The sequence below is a fragment of the Pleurodeles waltl genome, chromosome 9 (genome assembly GCF_031143425.1).
Source record: "Pleurodeles waltl isolate 20211129_DDA chromosome 9, aPleWal1.hap1.20221129, whole genome shotgun sequence".
NCBI classification, from domain to species: domain Eukaryota; kingdom Metazoa; phylum Chordata; class Amphibia; order Caudata; family Salamandridae; genus Pleurodeles; species Pleurodeles waltl.
The window spans coordinates 318,569,398-318,586,345 of NC_090448.1; the positions used below are offsets into that span (position 1 = coordinate 318,569,398).

General features: G+C 43.6%; 1 long non-coding RNA gene across 14 annotated transcripts in view; it reads left to right on the forward strand.

The window, feature by feature from the left end:
* LOC138259234 (uncharacterized) overlaps positions 1 to 16,948 on the forward strand; it is a 189,708-nt gene that overhangs the window by 97,843 nt on the left and 74,917 nt on the right. For 11 of the 14 annotated variants that reach the window (XR_011198687.1, XR_011198682.1, XR_011198683.1 and 8 more), the window contains 2 exons: positions 7,526 to 7,627; positions 10,027 to 10,138. This is a non-coding gene — a long non-coding RNA (uncharacterized lncRNA). Of the gene's footprint in view, positions 1 to 7,525; positions 7,628 to 9,986; positions 10,139 to 16,948 lie in introns of all 14 variants that reach the window. The other 3 variants (XR_011198684.1, XR_011198689.1, XR_011198686.1) reach the window with 3 other exon arrangements.

A 16,948-nucleotide genomic window follows, 5' to 3' on the forward strand; every position in this document is an offset into this window, starting at 1 on the left:
AGACACGTATAAAAAGGCACACATGCTTGCAAACTCATTGTGGAAACTGTCACAAAAATCCATGGTCTGGCACAGTGAACAATACACAGCTGCGTACTACTAATATTTGCTGAACAACAACTTGCGATGCTCCTTTCGTAACAGTTTCACAGGTCACTGGCAGTGAACCGCATACCAGGGACTTGTAGGTGGTGGCACAACTCTGGGGGTGCAGCTTAACACCAATGAAGCTTGCCACCAAACTATAACGAGGAATCTGGAAACAGATGAGCAAACTTCCAAGAATTATTTCAAGCAGCTGCGCAGGCGACAGCCCACAGCCTCAGCTGCACAGGCAATGGCCCGCAGCCTCAGCTGCACAGGCGACGGTCTACATCCTCAGATGCAAGGGTCACAGCCTCAACAGTCCCAGTGGCTGTCACCTGGCACAGAGGATGACGGTCCCAGTGTGAGCAGCGATGGTCCTCAACTTCACAGCACTTTAACAGGAATTACGACTTTGTTGAAAGAGCAGATAGCTCTCTTACAGCACTGATCGCGGCTGGATGGGGCACCTCGCGCTCTGTTCACTGTGATCCCCACCCCTAGGATCCCAGCTGGGCTTTGCTCCTGCGAAGCTCTCTCCTCCTCACAGGATACGTTAACCTTGGCAAGCGGGCTTCTAAGCGCTCTCCTCCTCCTCCTCCTCCAACTCATCCCAGAGGCCACTGGTCTTGGTAGGCAGGCGGCAGGCTGATGCTTAAGGCTCAGAGAATAGTATTGTCCAGTATTGGATCTTTCATAAATTCACATGCTTGAATCATCCCCGTCATCGAAGTGGGAGACCCACGGTACATGAAAAGCAATAATGAACACATGTTTTTCCCCTATAGGCTATAATGGTAACCCAAATCACTCATATATTCTATCTAAGTCCTTTTGTGAAAAGGAGACCCAAACCTGGCTGCTGGCCAATCAGGCACCAGCACCCTTTAAAACACTCTCCAGAGAAGCTCTTTCCCTCACATTTTCTACCGCACATCGTGTGAAGGGAGTCTCGTTGAGCTCTGCTCAGTTTTCTACTTCTTCAGAAGTGTTTTCTCTCAAGAAACCTCTAAAGGATGTCAGATTCTTCTGGAAAAGGCCTTTTACGCCCTTGCAAGACCTGTGGCAAGAAAAGGCTTCATGTGGATGATCCACATAAAGACGGCTTATACTGCCTCTACCCAGAACACCAGGTGAAAGACTGCAAGATATGCTGTACTTTCTCTACAAAAACCCTCAGGGACCGTTAGGGTAGACTTTTGACATGCTATAGGCAAAATCCTGTACTTCAGGTGAGGAGAGTGAGTCGGAAAGGCCACACAAAAGGTCCAAATCTGAGGACCTGGGCCAGGTGGAAAGATCCAGAAAGCGTCAAACAATGCATCATAAAGAAGGTGCAAAAGGCTTACAGGGCTGAATTTCATCTGAGCCATCCTCTCCTCGATGAAAGGAGTCGTCTCACCGTTCTCCTTTGTCTGAGCCTTCTACCTCTAGAAAGGTATCCATCAAAATCAAGTCGACCACGACACCACTGTTGTCGACAGTGACGACGACGGTGTTCATATCTACCGTCTCCACCACCTCGTTGACGAGACCGTCTGCGGCGACGACTACGTCGATGTGTGTGATAAAGGCTCCTATTTCTTCTATTAAACCTCCGTCGACGAGGCTTCCAGAAAAAACTGCGTCGCTGAAGTCAACGTTGACGCCTTCGTCGACGAGAACATCGTCGTTGATGACAACGTCTATGAAAGCCCTGTCCACTGCAACACCACCGACGAGAGCTCCGTCGGCTGCATCACCGTCGAGGACACCGTCAACGAGGCCGTCGTCGACGAGACCACCGTCGACTACACCACCATCGACGAGACTGTCGTTGATGGAAAAATCATCTGTTATGGCAGTGCCGTCGACTAGACCATTGTCGTCGACACCATCGACGATGCCAATGGTGGCTGTGAGTCAGATTGAAGCTATTCCTACTTCTTCTGGGTCTCCAGATCTTCGAGCCACGATTAAAATCACACCGTTGTCCAGATCGACGATCTATCGTACAGATACTTCACCAAGTAAGGTGTCAACCTTGTTACCTAGTCATCTGCTGGACTTGGAGGAATCGGTTAAAGCTCCATTTTGGAATGCGCACAGCCCATCCCAATTGCATGTCAAATACCAGGAAGAGGATGATGATGATGAGTATGATCAATATCAGCCTTATTACTCTCATCAAGGGCACTATTATCAACTGCCGCCTTAACCAAGAGACTCTGTCCACATGCCTGCCTCCTTGATCCAGGACTTAAAGTCAATGTTGCAGGATTATAGGAGGAGGTTCCCAGCTACAGCAGGGAATCAACCGTCACCGCCAACCTCTCCTGTTATGCCAAGGAGCGTACCTCCACCTCCAGCTACTCCTAGGATGACTCCTCATTCTGTGTTAGCTGCTCCCCCTGGAGATGATGTTTTGACATCTGGGGAAGAGGGGGGAGAAGGTGAAATATCGACGCCACAGCATCCTACTGAGGAATGGGATGACTACCTAGCCCCCCACTCCAATTCCACCACCTCCTCGCCCTTCAGATTCTCCACCGGAGGATATAGGTGGTTTTCACAATTTAATGGATAGGGCGGCCGCACGTTTACTCCTGCCAACATCTGTCTCACAATCTGAATGCTTCCTCCATGATTTTAAAGAGCAAGCAAGGAAGTCTGTAAGGGCCATCCCTATCATTGACTTCATATGGAGCAAGGGTATCAAGATCATGCACAACCCGGCAACAGTTCCACCAGTGCCACAAAAACTCAACAAGAAATATAAAGCAACTCAGGACTCTTCGGCATGTTTGACTGGCCATCCAAAGCCAGACTCTGTCATCTCTCAAGCGGCTCAAAGGAGTTCTAGGAACCCGTCAGCGCCTATATCTACTACGCCGGATAGAGAAGGAAGGAGATTAGATAACGTGGGTAAGAGATTCTCGTCCATTTCAGCCATAACTGTTGGGCAGCAAATTCCTTAGCGATCTTGGGTCGATATGATCGACAAATGTGGTCAGATATGCAGGCTTTCATGAACCTCATCCCGCAAGCAAACAAGCAGAGGCACGGAAGATCCTCCAAGAAGGAGAGCGTACGTCTGAAGAGATAATTGACTGCGCCCTAGATATAGCCTCCACCGGCTTTTGTCAACGGGCTGGTGCTGCGGTATTACGCCAATAGGGTTGGCTCAAAGCCACATCTTTCAGACCGGAGCTGCAGTCCAGAATTCTTTACATGCTGTACGACAGAGAATCTCTCTTCGGCAAGCATGTAGACGCATTGCAGGCCATCAAGGCTGACACAGATACTGCTAAGTCCCTAGGTACTTTCCAGTACCGGAAACAGCCCTTTCGGGGTGCAACAGGAAGGGGATTTACCTCATTTCGAGGTTCCTATCACAGGCAGTATCAGCAGCCCCAGTATAGACCAACCTATCAGCAGCAGTATAGAAAACCATCCACTGCCTCATATGCCAGACAGGGAGGAAGGAGAAAACAGGGTTCCCAAACCCGGGATCAACCTAGAAAACAATGATCATTATCAGGCACCGTCTATCTTTCCCCACTATTTACAGAATCACCAAGTGGGAGCGAACATCTCCAATTACATCCAGAATTGGAAAAGCATAATATCAGACAAATGAGTGCTGGATATAGTGGCACGAGGTCATACCTTGGAATTTATACAAAAACCACCGCACCATCCACCAGGAACAGCCAAACCGTTCCATCTTCACTTGCTTCAGCAGGAGGTATTCCTGATGCTCACCAAGGGTGCGATAGAAGAGGTTCCGGTTCAGCAAATAGGACTTGGGTTCTATTCCCGGTTCTTTCTAATAAAGAAGAGGTCAGGGGAATGGAGACAGATCCTAGATCTCAGGAAGCTCAACAAGTTCCTTTGGAAGCAATCCTTTCGGATGATCACGCTGTCGGATATCCTACACCTTCTGAATCCTGGAGACTTCATGACAACAATGGATCTCCAGGATGCTTATTTCCACATACCGATACATCAAAAACATCGCAAGTATCTCCGCTTTACTATGGCCAGTGCCCATTATCAATTCAAAGTTCTCCCATTCGGTCTGAAATCAGCTCCACGAATTTTCACAAAATGACTTGCCTCAGGGGTTTTCAGGTGTTTCCATACCTGGACGACTGGCTCATAAAAGTTCCTTCATCACTACTAGTGTCCAGGGCTACAAACGCCTGCCTAGAGTTATTTTGCAGTTTGGGACTCACAGTAAACTTCCAGAAGTAAGTCATCCTTCCCTCACGCAGGATAGTCTTCTTGGGTGCAGAACTCGACACCATCGAAAACAAGGCATACCTCACTCTGGCACGACAGCAGAAACTAACCAACTTGGCTGTCAGTATTTCCAGAAAAACGTTTGTTTCAATACGACTGTTCAAGTCGCTCTTAGGCATGATTTCCTCAGCTATCGTCCTCGTTCATCTAGCAAGGTTGAGAATGAGACCTTTGCAAGAGGAGTTACAGCTCCAGTGGACCCAGTCGCAAAGATCCTTCGACAACTCAATAAGTGTTACCCCAAAAATGCTGCAGGCTTTGCGATGGTGGTCTCTCTCAAGGGCCCACCTTTCTAACGCCAATAACAGATTTTATCATCACGACAGACGCTTCCTTGGAAGGCTGGGGGGGGCATTTACAGGGCATACGCATTCAGGGAAGATGGTCAGATGCGCAGAAAGGAATGCACATAAATCTTTTGGAATTAAAGGCGATCCACCTCACGCTCAAGGCTTTTCTTCCACACATTGAAGGGTCATCAGTGTTGGTCCGGACGGACAACACAACAATCATGTTTCATATCAACAAGTGAGGAGGAACAAGATCCCTCTCAAAGGAAGCTCAATCTCTTTGGGACTGGCTCACACTGCACAATTTTCGCCTGAAGGTGGAGCACCTGCCAGATGTCAACAACGTCCTGGCGGACTCTCTCAGCAGGACGTAAGACAACTGCCACGAGCGGGAACTCTACCAGAAGGTACTGGATGGCGTCTTCCAATGCTGGGGACAACTGACCCTAGATTTGTTTGACACCAATCAGAATGCCAAATGGCAATTTTACGCCAGTCGATACCTACTCCCGGAGTCGTGGGGAAATGCTCTTTCGATGGTCCGCGATCTTTGCGTACGCTTTTTCACCCATCCCATTGATCCCCAGACTCCTGAGGAAGATGAAGTCGGAGGGCTGCAGGATCTTACTCATAGCGCCCTGGTGGCACAGGCAGTATTGGTACACGGAGCTCCTACTCCTGTCCGTGGCCACTCCCATGCGCCTTCCCTGCAACCATGGCCTTCCCACGAAGACTCAGGGTCAAATTCTTCATCCGGATCCAAGATCTCTGCACTTGCACGCTTGGCTCCTGAGTTCCGAGAGTGCCAGGGTATGACCATTGACCAAGAATGCAGACGGATTTTATCTAGGGCAAGAGCGGACAGTAAAAATAAGATGTACAAGCTCAAATCGAAGAGATTTTGTGTCTGATGCTCTCAGAACAAGTTCCACCCTTTAAGGATTAAGCCGGCACAAATTCTCTCGTATCTTCTAACCCTCTCAAAGTCTGGTTTATGCCATGCATCAGTTAAGATCCATTTGGCAGATATAGCCTCAAATAGACGCTCTGCTGATATGCGCTCATTCGGCTCATCCAGGATTATTAAACAGTTCATGAAAGGCCTCTTTTGCACTATCCCTCCGGTGAGTCCACCACTGCCAGAGTGGCATCTGAATGTAGTCCTGTTCCAGCTAATGAAAGCTCAGTTCGAACCCATTCACAGAGCTGAACTCAAGTACATCACGTGGAAAGTGGCAACTCTGCTTGCTCTTACTTCCACCAGGAGAGTCAGCGATATACAGGCCTTTACTACTAAGGAACCTTTTCTGTTTTTTTCGGATGACTTTGTCCTGCTCAGGACTAACCCCAGCTACATTCCTAAAGTGCCATCATCATTTCACCTGAATGAGCATGTAATACTACGAACCTTTTAACCAAATCCGTCTACAATTGCGGTAAAGACTCTGCATTCCTTGGACATCAAGAGTTGCCTCAAATTTTACCTCAAACTACCAAGCAGATAAGGAAGACAGAACAGCTGTTGGTATCTTATGCTCATGGACGGCAAGGGGTAGGGGTTACTAAGGCCACCATAGCCCGGTGGATTGCACCTACAATTCAGTTTTGCCACACGAAAGCAAGAAAACTGTTGACGAAGCACCCGAGATCGCACTCCACGAGAGCCGTCTCCACATCGACTGCTCTGTTCCAGGGCATTACTCTGGATAAAATATGTCAGGCTGCGACGTGGAAGACTACGCACTCCTTTACGCAGCATTACTGTTTGGAGTCGTCACAAAGAACTGACTCTCTATTTGCATATGCTGTCTTACGTCATCTCTTTCGCTAAGGTGAGAGCTTTCCTTTATTATGTAGAGACAATTCTATATGCAATACTCTATAGTTGCTATGCAGTATGGTTGATATACTGTTATATATGTGATGTATATATGTGTATATATATATATATATATATATATTTTCAACAAATCACTTCTTAATAAGAAGAAAGGGTTACAGCCACCAATGGAAGCCATTTTGCTTTCTGCCAAAAAATCAAAGTGACACTCCCTCTGTTTACTCACAGAGTCTATCGCTGCTATTACCCAGCTAAATATCTTGATGTTCTTTAAATTACACTGAATGCATCACCTTTTGACTACATGTGTATCACATTGGTCAGTCTCTCATTCAGTAAAAAATAACATCATAATGATAGTTAGAGTCTTGTCCCAGCTCTAAATCAGTTTTAAATCGATTTAAATCAATTTAAAATCCTTAAGAATAATAGCCCGCACTCACATTATGACAGCAGTGCCTTTGCTACTGTTTAAAGTTATTTCCAAACGATGATTTCATTTCATGTAGCAATGTGGCACTGTTCTTCTGCTTCCACTGGTAGTCTTCAGAGATACTTCAAAAAAGCATCCCCATATACGTTTTTGCTTTTGTGCTTGCGTGTACTTCACAGCAGACACATGAAAACTTTCACGTCTGCTTTAAGTCGAACACGCTCTAAAAGCAACTGCGCGTTTTAATTATAAAAAGTAAATTCTGAACGCGCTCTCAAAACGGCGAAGTTCTAAATTGGACGCGCTATGAATATGTAAACGAAAGACTTTCGTTTAAACTTAACACACGCTTAAAACCTTAATGCGTGTGTGCACCTTTCACATAGGGGCTCCGGACGTGCTGATCGTACTCACGCGTATCACCTATGGGATGAATAAGGATGAAGAATTATCTGTACATTTGCACTAACTAGTCGTGATACCAGTATTAGATTTTTCAGATATGATTATTTAGATTCAGTATTAGTAATTTTATTGTATGATTTTTGTATGGTCTAATATTATTAATGTTTCCTCATCTCTATCTCTTGACAGGAATTTAAACTGATTATATAAAAGCAAAAGAGCTATTATATTGATATAATCCAAGGACTATACAAATGGTATGGCTTTGAGAAAGTCCACTAACTACAAGAGGTATGATCATTTAGGTGAAACATTATGGAACTGATGCATTTAGAATATGAAGTGATTTTGGGGGATATATAAAAAGTTTATTGTTATAATTTTATAAGAAGTGAAAGTATATAAACAAGTGAGTTACAATTACTTGGAGAATACTGTGAATAAGGTGGATTTCAATGTTTAATTGTGTTTTTTTAATTGTGGTTATATTCCTGGTACTAGAAGTACATTCAAATATGGCAGCCATCAGTGTATAAAGGAAATTTAGTCCGTTTTATATGTTAATGTTTAGGATAGTATGTAAAATGGAGAGAGAAATGGGGCTGAAGTTGTCTCTGTGATCAAGGGAGCCTTGTCTCCTGAAACGCGTTAGAGTTATTTTTGCTGTTTTGTTTATTCTGCCACATTAAATGTATTTTTTGATAGTGACACAAGTGGCTGTAACCCTTTCTTCTTATTAAGAAGTGATTTGTTGAGTATTTAGGGTTCGCGACCCTGGCACAGCCTGCCGCATTTGGGGCTGACACGTTCATTTCTATTTTCATATATATATATATATATATATATATATATATTTGTTTTATGCTCATAATACAAGATTTATAACCTTGTTATTTGGTAATATGTTTTAGAGGATTTCTATGCTCGCACCCACCATCCTCTGTGGGCATGACGTTGATTAAGAGTACTGCTGGCTATTCAGATTCAAGCATGTGAATTTATGAAAGATCCAATACTGGATAAGAAAACAAGTTACTTACCTGTAACTACAGTTATCCAGTATTGGTATCTTTCATAAATTCACATGCGACCCACCTTCCTCCCCTTAGATGCTTGCATTTCCTCTCAGGTCATGGTTTTCACTCTTGTGCTAGAAAATCTGAGGGAAAGAGCTTCTCTGTAGAGTGTTCTAGAGGGTGCTGGTGCCTGATTGACCAGCAGCCAGGTTTGGGTCCTTTTCACAAAAGGACTTAGATAGGCTATATGAGTGATTTGGGTTTCCATTATAGCATATAGGGGAAAAAATAAATATTTGTTCATTATTGCTTTTCATGTACTGTGGGACTCCCTTTTCGACGACGGGGATGATTCATGCATGTGAATTTATGAAAGATACCAATACTGGATAACTGTAGTTACAGGTAAGTAACTTGTTTTCTTCTTGGTTACTGGTTAATGGCCCCTCATTCAGATGCGAGACTGGCAGACCTTGGTCCCAGTACTGGTTCCAGCAGCAATGAAGTTTGGCAATCTTCCTTCTCTAGATCAGATGGTGCTGTTCAACAAAGTAGGGACACATGCCCCCACCTTTATTATCCAAGTCCACACAAATATGCGATTTAGTATCTGGCCTTTGAAGTTTGTGCTGGGGTTGTCAGCTCCATTGAAGTGCTTTCTCTTGCGCACTGCACTTTGTCAAAGGAAAGGTCTGCCACAGCAGCAATGACTCGAATTCTGAGTGACCCATAACACTGATCAATGGAGTAACCAGGGATCACACCTGGTTGTAGGCAATCAGTGATATAGGCCCCATATTAATCTAAGGACTAATCCTTCCTCTCTAACAGATTCCCTAGTAGTGGCAACCCTAATAGTGCCACCATTTTCCTGACAATGAGCCCAGGCCCCACTCACCAGTAACTCTTCCTAGCACCAGACAGTCCGTAGACGATGCTCTGTTCCTCTCTGTCCACTGTGTGTCCTTCCTCAGGCCTCAGTTCCTTATTGTCTCTAGCATCGATGTGCTCACAGTTCCTGTCTGCATGGCTCTGTGGGATGCACAAAAAATGAATTACCACCACATGGTCAGACAAGACAGAACCATTTAGACTTCAGTCTGCAGAAATCACATTCATATTTTTCTCTTCTAATCTTAACGCATAATGTCCTTTGCACTCTTTTAAACGTTTTTATTTTGTAGATACTTTCTCTATTCTGTCATAAAATATAATGTTTTGTATACTGTATGTACGTTATTTTGCCCCAGCTGCTTCAAATGGCAACCAATATAACAAGCAATGAATCAGCAAAGAAGATTGTACAGGAAAGTGTCATTGAATGGCTATATATGTGTGTTTTATTTATTGATAAATAAATCAAAACGCTGTGAAGAAAATGTTATTCTGTAAATAAACGTTGCGTTTTAAGTCAAAATAATGGAAGTATATAGCATTATATTACTAACATAAAACGTCATCACAATAACGTTTTGTATTTAGAACTCTTAACCCAGTAAAAATGTCTTTATCATTGGGTGCAGAGCTTTCAATTTCTGATTCTTTACACTTTCAAACACATGACATATGTTTGATGTATTTGAAAATATTCAGATGAGTCAGTTTGACTTTTTCTTTGTGTGAATCACTGACAGGTCTAGCAGATCAGAACAAACCCAGTCTTTTTCTGTCTAGGACAAATTGCCTTTCTGATGTAAAGTCGATGACGCAACAGAGCTGAATGAGATCACAGATATTGTGGAACAGAAGGTTCTTTAACGGAATGTCTGCCTTTGTCACGAAGCAGGTGATCCTCATTGTGTTGAACATGAATTTATTTAATATCATTATGAACCTGAAGTGGGAAACTAGCACGCTGCACATCTTCCTTAGAGATTCCTCTGTGGGAAATGGATCACACGTACATTTCATTGTAAGAGCCATCATTGCGAAACTAGAGGGTTATTCTGAATGTAATGCAAAGGACCCCATCTACACAAAATAATCTGCTGTTAACCTTGTGAGAAAGGCTGCCTTATACCTGTAAGTTCATGGTTCACATCCTGATTCATGCTATTAGCTGGTGTCGAGCTTTGCAAAAGGTGAGGTGTTCATTGTCAATATTTTTAGTGTTTTTTGGTTAACAAAGACAATCAGTTACATATTTGCATTCATTATTGTTTCTCTAAAATGCACACACTTTATTAAAAGCACTTTAATGAAAACATGTTGGTCAAAATATAATGAGAACGTAGCTCTTCATGCCTGCTGCCCCACTGATAGTTAAGATGTCAGTCACAGGGAAGAATGCGAGGCCTGCATAGTCATCGCTTTTGCTTTCTCAAAGTCTGTGATTTACAAATCACATGCTTTGTGAGTGTGAAATCACAAGTTGCAGTGTACTAAAGTTAATTGTGATTAGCAAAGAAGAGGAGTGCGACTTACAGTAATATGTATCAGTGCCTTGCAACCACAATTGCAGATTACTGACACACGTCATGAAGTTTGAGTACGAGGTAGCTGGAATTAGTGATGGGGATGGTGACACTGTTAGCGGGAATTACAAGGTCCATGAAAAACACCATTGACCAGCAATATTTCCATCGGAGATATCAGCTGCTAATCTCTGGCCAGTTAAATGGCTGTTGAAAATGGTGAATTAATGGGCAGTAAGACTTGCATTTAACTAATACCCTTGAAAATGTCTCAGTACTCAGGATTTTCAACCCATAAACCCTGTTAATTCAGCACCCTTTGGAGTTAACAGGACTTCTGGTATCACTAACTGTGAGCATGCTGTGTTAATATCCCTCACAGTAGGGTGCTCATAATGAGATATAAGTGGTGAAAACCAATTTGCAAAGTGAATGCTGCCTTTTGGACAACTTCCACCTTGTGAGTACTGGTGGGCGGCATCTTTGGGAGAAAACTGGTCCATGGTTACACTAAATGCTCTACTGATTTCATTTCATACAAGTCTATTTCTTCTGCTAAAAGCTGCTGCTGTCTCTTTAATGAGAATGTGAAAGCAGTGAGTGAAAGTCTGCTGTGTATCATATGCTTCCTTCCCTGAATTCACAGGGGTGTAAAAAATGCCTTCTTCCTCATACACAACACGCTGATGAGCCTCTAATGAATGTGCATTTTAGGATATAGCTGATTGGTAGATCAGTTGTACCGCAAAATGAGGGGTAGATGGGGAGCCAGTTGCTGTGCAAAAAAGACAGACTGGTTTGCATCCTACCCTTTTCTCATTAGGCCTATCTGTCCTTATCCCAGTAGCCAAAACTAGGATGGGCTTAACCTATACATCTGAAAAAACTAGAGGAAGCCTTCCAGTGCTTGAGTGGTGGAAAAGTGAAGGTTGTGTATTTAATCGTTTCATGGTTTGTGCACCCACACCTCTCTGTATAAAACAAACAACACAGCACATTCACTTTGTGTTAAACACTTTGAACTGTTAGTCCTCATAAATAACCCAGACTCTCTTGAGTGCAGTTACACAGTATTACTGAGAAATAGTTGTGCAGTGCTTTACCCGGGGTGTGAGGTTGTGGAAAGCATTATGGATGATCATGAGTGAGATCCACCAGTAATAAAGAAGAGGCTGCACCTCCATGTGTGTCTGCACCCCCACATGTATTCTGATGATCCCTCAGTACAAAACGTACAACCTCCTTATCTTTCATAATCCCCAAAGAATTGCGTCTACTCTCATCTTCAGAGGAAAATCATATGATATGTATGTAGATACAGAAATAAACCATATTTATTGCTAAATTCGTTTAAAGAAAAAAGCCAGGGGTGAAATGTTTTCTTTTTTAAGGTAAATCAGCTTTATTAACCTCTTAGCTGCTGGGCCTCTCCCCCCCCCCCTCGGGCCGAGCCTTTTTTGGGCTATTTGGGGTAGTGCGCGCTTAGGCCTTCATAACTTTTTGTCCACATAGGCTATCCACGACAAATTTGCGTCCTTTTTTTCCAACATCCTAGGGATTCTAATGGTACCCAGAGTTTGTGGTTTCCCCTGGAGGAGACCAAGAAATTAGCCAAAATACAGTGAAAATTTCTTTTTTTTTTAAAAAAATGGGGGAAAAGGGCTGCCAAAGAAGACTTGTGTTTTTTTCCCTGAAAATGGCATCAACAGAGGGTTTCTGGTGCTAAAATCACCATCTTTCCACCTTTCAGGAACGGGCAGACTTGAATCAGAAAACCACATTTTTCAACACAATTTTGGCATTTTACTGGGTCATACCCCATTTTTACTATTTTTGGTGCTTTCAGCCTCCTTCCAGTTAGTGACAGGAATGGGTGTGAAACCAATGCTGGATCCCGGAAAGCTAAACATTTCTGAAAAGTAGACAAAATTCTGAATTCAGCAAGGGGTCATTTGTGTAGATCCTACAAGGTTTTCCTACAGAAAATAACAGCTGAAATAAACAAATATTGAAAGTGAGCTGAAAAAAACAGCCATTTTTCTCCACGTTTTACTCTGTAACTTTTTCCTGCAATGTCAGATGTTTTAGAGCAATATACTGTTATGTGTGCTGGACTCTTCCGGTTGCGAGGATATATAGGGCTTGTAGATTCTTCAAGATCCCTAGGTACCCAGAGCCAATAAATGAGATGCACCTTGCAATGGGTTTTCATTCTATACCGGGTATAAAGCAATTCATTTGCTGAAATATAAAGAGTGAAAAATAGGTATCAAGAAAACCTTTGTATTTCCAAAATGGGCATAAGATAAGGTGTTGAGAAGCGGTGGTTATTTGCACATCTCTGAATTCCGGGGTGCCCATACTAGCATGTGAATTACAGGTCATTTCTCAAATAGACGTCTTTTTTACACACTGTCTTACATTTAGAAAGAAGAAATGTAGAGAAAGACAAGGGGCAATAACACTTGTTTTGCTATTCTGTGTTCCCCCAAGTCTCCTGATGAAAATGGTACCTCACTTGCGTGGGTAGGCCTGATGCTCACGACAGGAAATGCAACATGGACACATCACATTTTTACATTGAAATCTGACGTGTTTTTTGCAAAGTGCCTAGCTGTAGATTTTGGCTTCTAGCTCAGCCGGCACCTAGGGAAACCTACCAAACCTGTGCATTTTTGAAAACTAGAGACCTAAGTGAATCTAAGATGGGGTGACTTGTGGGGCTCTGACCAGGTTCTGTTACCCAGAATCCTTTGCAAACCTCAAAATTTGGCTAAAAAAACACCTTTTCCTCACATTTCGGTGACAGAAAGTTCTGGAATCTGAGAGGAGCCACAAATTTCCTACCACCCAGCGTTCCCCCAAGTCTCCAGATAAAAATGGTACCTCACTTGTGTGGGTAGGCCTGGTGCCCACGACAGGAATAGATCACACAACGGTCAATGTTGGTCCTTACATGAGGCAGCTGTTGACCCTGGGGTGATCCATTCCTGACGCAGGCACTAGGTGTAGGCACTCCAGTGGGGTAGTGTTTTTATCAGGACAGGTGAGGAATCAGTGGGTGGTAGGAATTTTGTGGATCCCAGCATATACCTGTAGTTTGTGTGACAGAAATGCAAGAAAAATAGAGTTTTTATTCAACATTTCAGCTTTGCAGGGTATTCTGGGTAAGAAAACTTTGGGGAATCCACACAAGTCACACCTCTGTGGACTCCCCTGAATGTCTAGTTTCCAGAAATGTTTGGGTTTAGTGTGTTTCTCTATATGGCCGCCAAACCCAGGACCAAAAACACAGGTGCCTGCCTCACAAAACCAGTTTGTTTTGCGATAGATAATTTTGATGTCTCCACAATACGATTTGGGCGGTGGAATTTGGGGATGAACTAAATTGGGGAGCTCCCAAGAGAGCACTCTCTCTCTCTGCTTGCCGCCGCATTCACCTGCTCTCTAGGTTGGGCTAACCCACTATTACCCCGTTGCACAGACTGTGCTTGCGAAGGGACAGCAGGACTGTCCTCATCACCTCCCTCATAATTTACTGGAAGAGGAGTTATCGAATGGGACTCCTCCGACTGAAAAAACACTCCCAGAGTCTGCGCCAGTGTCCTATCCCTCAGATGCTGTCTCAGTATGTCCTATGTCAGAGCTGTCCTCTATAACCCGAGTGACGGCAGCAGACATCCATCAAGATGCCATCTCTGCTATTGGCTAAACTGTTGCTCTAAAACACTAGCCTACGTAGACAGTCACAAAATCGATGGTGTGTGTGAGATACGTGCAACAGTAGAGACCACCTTACCTGTGCTTCTTCCCTCAATCAGCACGTGCTTTCAAGACACTCAAAAAACACCTTGTCACATACCATTCTTCACAGTCTTTAGCACCTCCTGCGCCCAGTCCAACAATCATTATTGGTGCTCCCACTCCCTCCTCCTCGGATTCCCTCATTACCACCCAGCAAAAGTGCCCTTGATCTCTCCATAGCCGCCCTCCACCCCGCACATACATTTCATTTGTATTATGGCGCAGGTAATGGCTGACTTTACTAATGTACTCAGCTATTTACATAAAATACAGATTTGCTCTTTGCAGTAGGCATATAACCCTTCTGCGCTTCTTTATGGCACTAAAACTGCCACTAGACAAGTCTGACCCTTTTGTAGCAGAAACATAATCACAATACTTACTTGACTTTTTTATTGCTGCCTAAAAGTTACAGTTGAAATGCGTTAGTTGAAGTATGTGCATTGCTTTGAAGACGCAAGCTGCAACTTCAAGACCACTGCTGGCAAATATATATATATATCACTTTTATATGTGGGTCTGGTTTTCCTGGGGGCCGATATCTATATATATATATATATCTATATATATATATAAATCACGTTTGTCAATACATGTGTGGTTTCCCTGAGGGCTGCGATCGGCCCCCAGGAAAACCAGACCCACATATAAAAGTGATATATATATATATATATTTGCCAGAAGTGGTCTTGCAGTTGCAGCTTGATCTATATTTTTTTTGTTGTTGTATGGTTTCCTTGGGGGCCAAAATGGGAAACCCTACAACAACTAAAAAAAAATTATTACCCCCACAGGGGGTCACCCTGCCCACGGGCGACCCCCTGTCCATTTCTTTCTTTTTTTTAAAATAAAATGTAGCCCCGGGGGGGGGGGGGGGGCGCGATCGCGTTCCCCCAGGGAGCACCTCCCTTAAAAAAAAAAATATGCCCGGGGGGGGGGGGGGGGGGGGGGCAGGGGGGTGGGGGGTGGTGTCCCGTTTTCCGAGGGGGCCCACCCCCCCAAGTGAAATCCCTGGTGTCTAGTGGTGCTTCCTAGCCCCTGATCGCAGCTGTGTGCCGATCGGGGGCCAGGAATCACTTTCAGGAAGGCCTCGTAAGAAAGGGGAGAGCCTCCCCTTTCTTACGAGGCCTTCCCGAACGTAGGGAAATCCACAAAGTGACGTCACAAAGGGGTGGCTGGGGGGCGGGGGGAGACACGGAAAAGCTTCCGTGTTTCTTGGGGAGAGAAAAAAAAAAATCCTCGGGTGCGGATTTATTAACCCCCTCCCCGGTGTCGGCCACTGGTCGTGACCCGCACCAGGGAGGTAGTGGCCGACGCCCACACCCAAGAGGGTTAAATCAAATACAGATGAAACTCATAATAACAATTCAAAATATTTATCATAACGATAATATAAATATGAAAGGAATTGTAAAAGCTGTTTAACATTTTAAAGTGTAATGAGGGGGGAAACAATAAAAAGGAACAAGACCAAGAAAAAGAAGAAAGATACAAAGTGTATTAAGAAACTAAAAACATTATTACTCAGTAAAAGCATTTATTGAAATTAAAATTAAATTCAATCAAGAACAGTGTAAGCAAATCATTTATGGTGGCTCAACAATCTCATATAATGTACAGCTAATAGGATCGCAAGCAACAGCATTAAGATAATCAGTCAAAGGTAACCAATACAGATCTCTATTAATGGAGGGGCAGCATAAAGAAGTAAATGCATTTTACTCCAGTATTGAAACTTTCATAGATTCACATGCTTGAATCATTCCCCGTTGTCGAGATGGAAGCCCCTGGTACCTTAAAAAAAACAATGTTCAAAGACATAACATTATAACAAACCAATTCTCTTCATTTTAGCAACCCATCCAAGTCTTTATGTAAAAAAGGACCAAACCTGAACCTCAGCCAATCAGAGAGTACCACACTTTAGAACCCTCCTGAGAGAAGCTCCAGCACCTCAGATTTTCTACCGCACGTCGTGCTAGGGAGTCTCCTCTGAGCTCTGCTCAGTTTGTTCTTGTAAGAAAAGATTTTCCATATCTGAATTCCTTTTGCTTATTGGGTGTCTCTGATATACACTCATAAGCTCTAGAGCCTGTTATACCAGCATGATGTCAGACAGGTAGAGGAAAAGTCTCTTTGGAGCCTGCAGCACTTGTGGGAAGAAAAGGCTCCATTCAGAGGACCCCCATACAGAGTGTATATATTTATTGCCTCTACACTGAACACTCTGCTGCTGATTGTAAGATATGTCGTACCTTTTCATCAAAGACTTTGAAAGATAGAGAGGGGAGGCTGTTGATATGGCTCCAAAAGCTGAAGACAAGAAAAAAACCTGTCTTAGACTCTGACAGTGAGGAGTCTTCATGGTCTTCTAGGAA